Source organism: Nerophis lumbriciformis, linkage group LG01, assembly GCF_033978685.3.
Source record: "Nerophis lumbriciformis linkage group LG01, RoL_Nlum_v2.1, whole genome shotgun sequence".
NCBI lineage: Eukaryota > Metazoa > Chordata > Actinopteri > Syngnathiformes > Syngnathidae > Nerophis > Nerophis lumbriciformis.
The window spans coordinates 74,107,501-74,115,316 of NC_084548.2; the positions used below are offsets into that span (position 1 = coordinate 74,107,501).

The 7,816-nt window shown below is 30.6% G+C and overlaps 1 long non-coding RNA gene across 1 annotated transcript in view; it reads left to right on the forward strand.

Annotated features, from left to right (window-relative positions):
* The window catches only part of LOC133614498 (uncharacterized), a 7,212-nt gene extending 4,617 nt beyond the window's left edge, over positions 1-2,595 (forward strand). Inside the window, exon 3 of the long non-coding RNA XR_009816587.2 lies at positions 1,898-2,595. This is a non-coding gene — a long non-coding RNA (uncharacterized lncRNA). The remainder of the gene's footprint in view (positions 1-1,897) is intronic.
* The last annotated feature ends 5,221 nt before the right edge of the window (positions 2,596-7,816 follow it).

The following is a 7,816-nucleotide window of genomic DNA, read 5'->3' on the forward strand; positions in this document are numbered from 1 at the left end:
CATTACCTCCACAGATACACATTATTACCACTAGAGATACACATTATTACCTCTAGAGATACACATTATTACCACTACAGATACACATTATTACCACTAGAGATACACATTATTACCACTACAGATACACATTATTACCTCCACAGGTACACATTATTACCACTACAGATACACATTATTACCATTACAGATACACATTATTACCTCCACAGATACACATTACCTCCACAGATACACATTATTACCACTAGAGATACACATTATTACCTCTAGAGATACACATTATTACCTCCACAGATACACATTATTACCACTACAGATACACATTATTACCACTACAGATACACATTATTACCACTACAGATACACATTATTACCTCTACAGATACACATTATTACCACTACAGATACACATTATTACCACTAGAGATACACATTATTACCTCCACAGATACACATTATTACCACTACAGATACACATTATTACCACTAGAGATACACATTATTACCACTAGAGATACACATTATTACCACTACAGATACACATTATTACCACTAGAGATACACATTATTACCACTACAGATACACATTATTACCACTACAGATACACATTATTGCCACTACAGATACACATTATTACCACTACAGATACACATTATTACCACTAGAGATACACATTATTACCACTAGAGATACACATTATTACCTCTACAGATACACATTATTACCTCTACAGATACACATTATTACCACTACAGATACACATTATTACCACTACAGATACACATTATTACCACTACAGATACACATTATTACCACTACAGATACACATTATTACCACTACAGATATACATTATTACCACTACAGATACACATTATTACCAAAAGTTTAAAACCGAAGTAGATAAACAACCCAAAAATTCATGCGGACCTGAGTGACGTGTCGACAGCCTGTTTTCACGTCCGCTTTCCCACAATATAAACAGCGTGCCTGCCCAATCACGTTATAACTGTAGAATGATGGAGGGCGAGTTCTTGGTTTCTTATGTGGATTTATTGTTAGGCAGTTTCATTAACGTCCTCCCAGCGCGGCAACAACAACAACACACAACAACAGCAGTCACGTTTTCGTCTACCGTAAAGCAGTCCGTCTGCCGTAAACAGCAATGTTGTGACACTCTTAAACAGGACAATACTGCCATCTACTGTACATGCATATGTGACAATAACATCTCGGGCTTTTAGAGAGTGCAGTGCACAACTGCGCACACAACAAGGAGACGAAGCAGCATGCGTCATCAGAGAGGGTGTTCAGCATGGTTAGAAAAATAGTGACAGAGAATAGAACAAGGATGGACAATTCAACCCTTAACTCAACAATGAGTAGATGAGTGTTAAGTGTGTGTATATGTGTAAATAAATGAACACTGAAATTAAAGTATTTCTCTTATTCATATATATATATATATATATATATATATATATATATATATATGTGTGTGTATGTATATGTGTATGTATGTATGTGTATATATATATATATATATATATATATATATATATATATATATATATATATATATGTATTTGTGTATATATATGTATGTATGTGTGTGTATATATATATATATATATATATATATATATATATATATATATATATATATATATATATAATATACATACACGTATGTATACACATTTATGTATGTATATATAGTGTGTGTGTATATAATGTTTTTGAGGAAAAAAACTTGAATCTTTAGTGTGCGTCCCTCAGTGGAAGAATACATGAACTCAAAAGTAAGAATTCTGTCGATTTTAAGTGGTTTTAAGTAAGAAAAGGTCAAAGTTCACACAACGTTTTGAAAATGATCTTTTTTGTCTTTCCTGTAGATTTTGAGGTCACCTGCAGGACTAATTGGTGTCATGTAGGAAGATTGACGGATGCACTTCCTCACCTCCTTTCTTCTGTCACGGGTCAGCGAGGAGACGGAATGGTCGACAGGACGCCACGCGCCCTCAAACATGGCCGCCCTGGTGGGGGGGGGGATTAGCGGCGCCCTTTGAAGGCCTCAAGCGTGCCGTGAAAATGGCCGCACGGCAGCACTTTGATCGGGGCTCCGCCCCCTCCGTTCCACCTGACCGGCGCTGCGTGTGCGCATGAAGTCATCATCCGGGAACACAAGCTCCGCCCCCTCGCACGCAGTTGGACTTCAGGTAGGACACCAAACATTACTTTGATTGACAGGTTTTTGACACCTCCCCATTATACTGCCAGCAGCATATCATGCACTGTCCTCACTGAAGTACGTCGTCAGATCTCTGTCGTGCATGTCGAATGTTTACGCTGACCAACAACGTTGAATTTTTGTGCTTCCATGTCGCCTTTTTTTTATATTGGAATAAATGCAGCGAGCAGCATATCATGCACTGTCTTCAATGAAGACACCTTTTTGCTGTAACAGCAAAACAAGACGCTTTACCTCCGTGACAGCCAACATTATTTTCAAGGCAAAAACTGATTTTCAAGGTAAAAAATTATTTTCAAGGTAAAAACTGATTTTCAAGGTAAAAAACTGATTTTCAAGGTAAAAGTTGATTTTCAAGGTAAAAACTGATTTTCAAGTTAAAAAAATATTTTTTAAGGTAAAAAATGATTTTCAAGGTAAAGGTTGATTTTCAAGGCAAATAAATATTTTTTTAAGGTAAAAACTGTTTTTTTAAGTTAAAAAATGATTTTTTTTTAAGGTAAAAAAAATATTTTTTTAAGGTACAAAATTATTTTTTTAAGATAAAAATATATTTTTTAAGATAAAAAATTATTTTTTAAGGTAAAAACTGATTTTCAAGGTAAAAGTTGATTTTCAAGGTAAAAGTTGATTTTCAAGGCAAAAACATTATTTTTTGAGGTAAAAACTGATTATTTAAGTTAAATGATTTTTGAAGGTAAAAAAAATATTTTTTTAAGGTACAAAATTATTTTTTAAGATAAAAAAGTATTTTTTAAGATAAAAAAGTATTTTTTAAGATAAAGTATTTTTTAAGATAAAAAATTATTTTTTAAGATAATTATTTTTCAAGATAATTATTTTTTAAGGTAGAAAATTATTTTTTAAGGTAAAAAATTATTTTTTTAAGGTAAATTATTTTTTTAAGGTAAAAAAATGATTTTTTTAAGGTAAAAAATTATTTTTTTAAGGTAAAAAATGATTTTTTTAAGGTAAAAATTGATTTTCAAGGTAGAAGTTGATTTTCAAGGTAAAAACTGATTTTCAAGTTCAAAAAATATTTCTTAAGGTAAAAACTGATTTTCAAGGTAAAATTTGATTTTCAAGGCAAAAAAATCATTTTTTAACTTAAAAAATGAGTTTTTACCTTAATCATTTTTTAAGGTAAAAAAATATTTTTTTAAGGTACAAAATTATTTTTTTAAGATAAAAAAATATTTTTTAAGATAAAAACTGATTTTCAAGGTAAAAGTTGATTTTCAAGGTAAAAACTGATTTTCAAGGTAAAAGTTGATTTTCAAGGTAAAAAAAATATTTTTTTAAGTTAAAAAAATATTTTTTTAAGTTAAAAAATAATTTTTTAAGTTAAATGATTTTTTTAAGGTAAAAAATAATTTTTTTAAGGTAAAAACTTATTTTCTTAAGGTAAAAAATTATTTTTTTAAGGTTAAAAAATATCTTTTATCTTAAAAAATAATTTTTTATCTTAAAAAATAATTTTTTATCTTAAAAAATAATTTTTTATGTTAAAAAAATTATTTTGTACCTTAAAAAAATATTTTTTTTTACCTTCAAAAATCATTTAACTTAAAAAAATCAGTTTTTACCTTAAAAAATAATGTTTTTGACTTGAAAATCAACTTTTACCTTGAAAATCAGTTTTTACCTTAAAAAATAATTTTTTATCTTAAAAAATATATTTTTATCTTAAAAAAATAATTTTGTACCTTAGAAAAATATTTTTTTTTACCTTAAAAAACAGTTTTTACCTTAAAAATTTATTTATTTGCCTTGAAAATCAGCTTTTACCTTGAAAATAATTTTTTACCTTAAAAGTTATTTTCTAGGTAAAAACTGATTTTCAAGGTAAACTGATTTATGAATGTGTGTGTGTGTATGTGTATGTGTGTGTGTGTGTATATATATATATATATATATATATATATATGTATATATATATATATATATATATGTATAGGAGGGAGGGGGCATCTCTGATGTGCCTTCTTACATTTTAATTAGCACAGCAGCATATCATGCACTCTCTTAAATAAAGAAGCACCTGTGCACACGTAACAAGTTGCAATTTGACGTTAAGATATCTCTACTCTTACCACATTTTGATCATCTGATGCTAAATAAGCAGTTTCATGTACGTTGTTGCAGCAGCATATCATGCACTGTCTTGAATAAAGATGTTTACCCCGTAACAGTCAACCTTAAAATAACACAGACCGTTTTTCATTTGCGGTTTCTAGAAGATTTTGGGTTCAATCTATTCTTGTGTTTGTCTTGAGTTTAACAAGCTTAGCAGCATATCATGCACTATCTCAAAGAAAACTGCTGCAAAACAAGTCAACATGACAATTCTTGTCAATATTTTCCATTTCATTTGGCAAATGTTGCACATTTGTGCTCAGGATGAGTCTTGAAGATGCTTGGTTCCTGATGAAGTGTAATCTGATTACTGTTCTGGTCCGGTGAGTGTGATGGATTGGATCTAGTGGAGAACACGCATGGACGGTCTCAGTCTAGTCCGGTTCTAGCATGATCCTGAAACAAGCCGGCGTCGAATGGACTTGTAACAGCGTTATGATGAATTTGATTTAGTCCCATTCCAGTCGCGCTAACTTGATTACTGCGAGCTGACCCAATCATCTCTAATGTACTGCTTTTTACGGCTCGTTTCTTAAAGGCCCGCGGCACATTCAAACAATCCAATTAAATTGGCACACAGGTGTAATGTAACTCGGAAAATTGCAATGTTGACTAATAATAACACAAAACTGCCATGGCTCGAAAAATAATAGTGAAAATATTGTTATAAATTAATATAAATATTTACCCATTGAAGGCTCCGAATACTTCACATTAAAATATTGCACTTTATCAACAACACCCAGAAATGCTTCGCATGGCCCGAGCCAGTTTTAGCGAGTTTTTATTTTTATTTATTTTTTATCTTTTTATTTTGATACGCTATAGCACTGTGAGGTTGTTTGCTCAATGTAAAGTGCTTTTTTTTTTACAAATAAAATCTATTAATATTATTATTATCAGTGTGTAAAAGATATCACCACATGGGCTCAGGAACACTTCAGAAAACCACTGTCAGTAACTACAGTCGGTCGCTACATCTGTAAGTGCAAGTTAAAACTCTACTATGCAAAGCCACAGCCATTTATCAACAACACCCAGAAACGCCGCTGGCGAGTTCATCTGAAATGGACTGACGCAAAGTGGAAAAGTGTTCTGTGGTCTGACGAGTCCACATTTCTAATTGTTTTTGGAAACTGTGGATGTTGTGTCCTCCGGACCAAAGAGGAAAAGAACCAGGAGCAAAGTGTAAAAGGCAGCATGTGTGATGGTATGAGGGTGTATTAATGTCCAAGACATGGGTAACTTACACATCTGTGAAGGCGCCATTAATGCTGAAAGGTACATACAGCTTTTGGAGCAACATTTGTTGCCATCCAAGCAACGTCCTCATGGACGCCCCTGCTTATTTCAGCAAGACGATGCCAAGCCACGTGTTAAAACAGTGTGGCTTTGTAGTAAAATAAAATTTGTGGCACATTATGAAGGCTAAAATATGAGAAGGGAGACTGTTGAACAACTTAAGATGTACATCAAGCAAGAATGGGAAAGAATTCCACTTCAAAAACCTTTACGGAGTGCTGTTAAAAGGAAAGGCCATGACTCCCAGACTGGAGCTGCGAATATTGGCCGATACTGATATCCGCTACGATAACCGGAATCAAACCTACTGATATGATCGTGTAGTGAAGGGAACCTGTGATGAAATTAGTCTTTTCTGATTTCTGAACATTATTCTAAAATTGAATAGTCGTGTCCAACAATGAAAATTATGAGGTTTGCGCATTTTGGCATAAGTTTGCACGCAGGTTAGGATTGTGGTTGTGACGTCACATGGAGGTGGATGTCCTTATTTGGGCATGACGTCGAGCTCCCAACCAGGGCGAAAGGAACTCCTCCCCCTCTGCTTCCAGCTATGAGGAAACACACACAAAAAAAGGTCAGATAAAATATTATTTCCATATAATCTTGGCGGGCAAATAAGAACATTCATTCTGTGTGGAGGTTTTTAATACAAAAGCTTTTTTTTTTGGACACTGTTTTTATGTAACTGATTTTTTTTTTGCATTAGAACTTTAAAAAAAAACAGCGAAATGTTTTTACACTGAATTTTAAAACACTTTAAAAAACTTAATTTTTTAACACTTTTCTCACAATTTTTTATTCAATAAAAATAATTATCAGCATAGTTTAATGTAAAAAAAAAAAAAAATATATATATATATATATATATATATATATATATATTTTTTTTTTTTCTTTATTCCAAAAGTTTTTAGGGTTTTTTTGACACTGAATTTATTTAACTGAATGTTTTGCATTTGAATTTTGTCAACTGAATTTATTTTACAGCGAAATGTTTTTACACTGAATTTTAAAACACTTTAAAAAACTTAATTTTTTAACACTTTTCTCACAATTTTTTATTCAATAAAAATAATTATCAGCATAGTTTAATGTAAAAAAAAAAATATATATATATATATTTTTTTTTTAATTTGTTTTGTTTTTAATTTAAATGCATAGTTTAATGTAAAAAAAAAAAAAAAAAAAAAAAAAAAATATATATATATATATATATATTTTTTTTTTTTTCTTTTTTTTTTTTCATTAAACTATGCTGATAATTATTTTTATTGAATAAAAAATTGTGAGAAAAGTGTAAAAAATTAAGTTTTTTAAAGTGTTTTAAAATTCAGTGTAAAAACATTTCGCTGTAAAATAAATTCAGTTGACAAAATTCAAATGCAAAACATTCAGTTAAATAAATTCAGTGTCAAAAAAAACCTAAAAACTTTTGGAATAAAGACATTTTCCTCCATAATTCTCCATAATTAATACTTTTCTCTTTCTTTTTTATCCATTTTTTTTCCATAACGCTGTTATGGATAAAATATATAGAATGTTTTGTATTTATTGTGATTTATAACGTTGGATCCACTCTATTGGTTGGAAAATGACCAAAAATCCAATGGTCAAATCGTCACAATCAAACGTTGAATAAACAATGTCATTCAGTTAAATAAATTCAGTGTCAAAAAAAACCTAAAAACTTTTGGAATAAAGACATTTTCCTCCATAATTCTCCATAATTAATACTTTTCTCTTTCTTTTTTATCCATTTTTTTTTTTCCATAATGCTGTTATGGATAAAATATATAGAATGTTTTGTATTTATTGTGATTTCTAACGTTGGATCCACTCTATTGGTTGGAAAATGACCAAAAATTCAATGGTCAAATCGTCACAATCAAACGTTGAATAAACAATGTCAAAAAACATGTTGTTTTAACGTTGTATTTGTGTGGTAGAATATTGGTCGGGAAGTGACAAAAATTCCATTTTAATCAACGTCAGAACCCAACATTGAAAAAAACGCCCAAAAGCATGTTGTTTCAACGTTGTATTTGTGTTGTAGAATATTGGTTGGGAAATGACCACATTTCAATGGTCAAATCGTCAAAATCAAAAAGCATGTTGTTTCAAC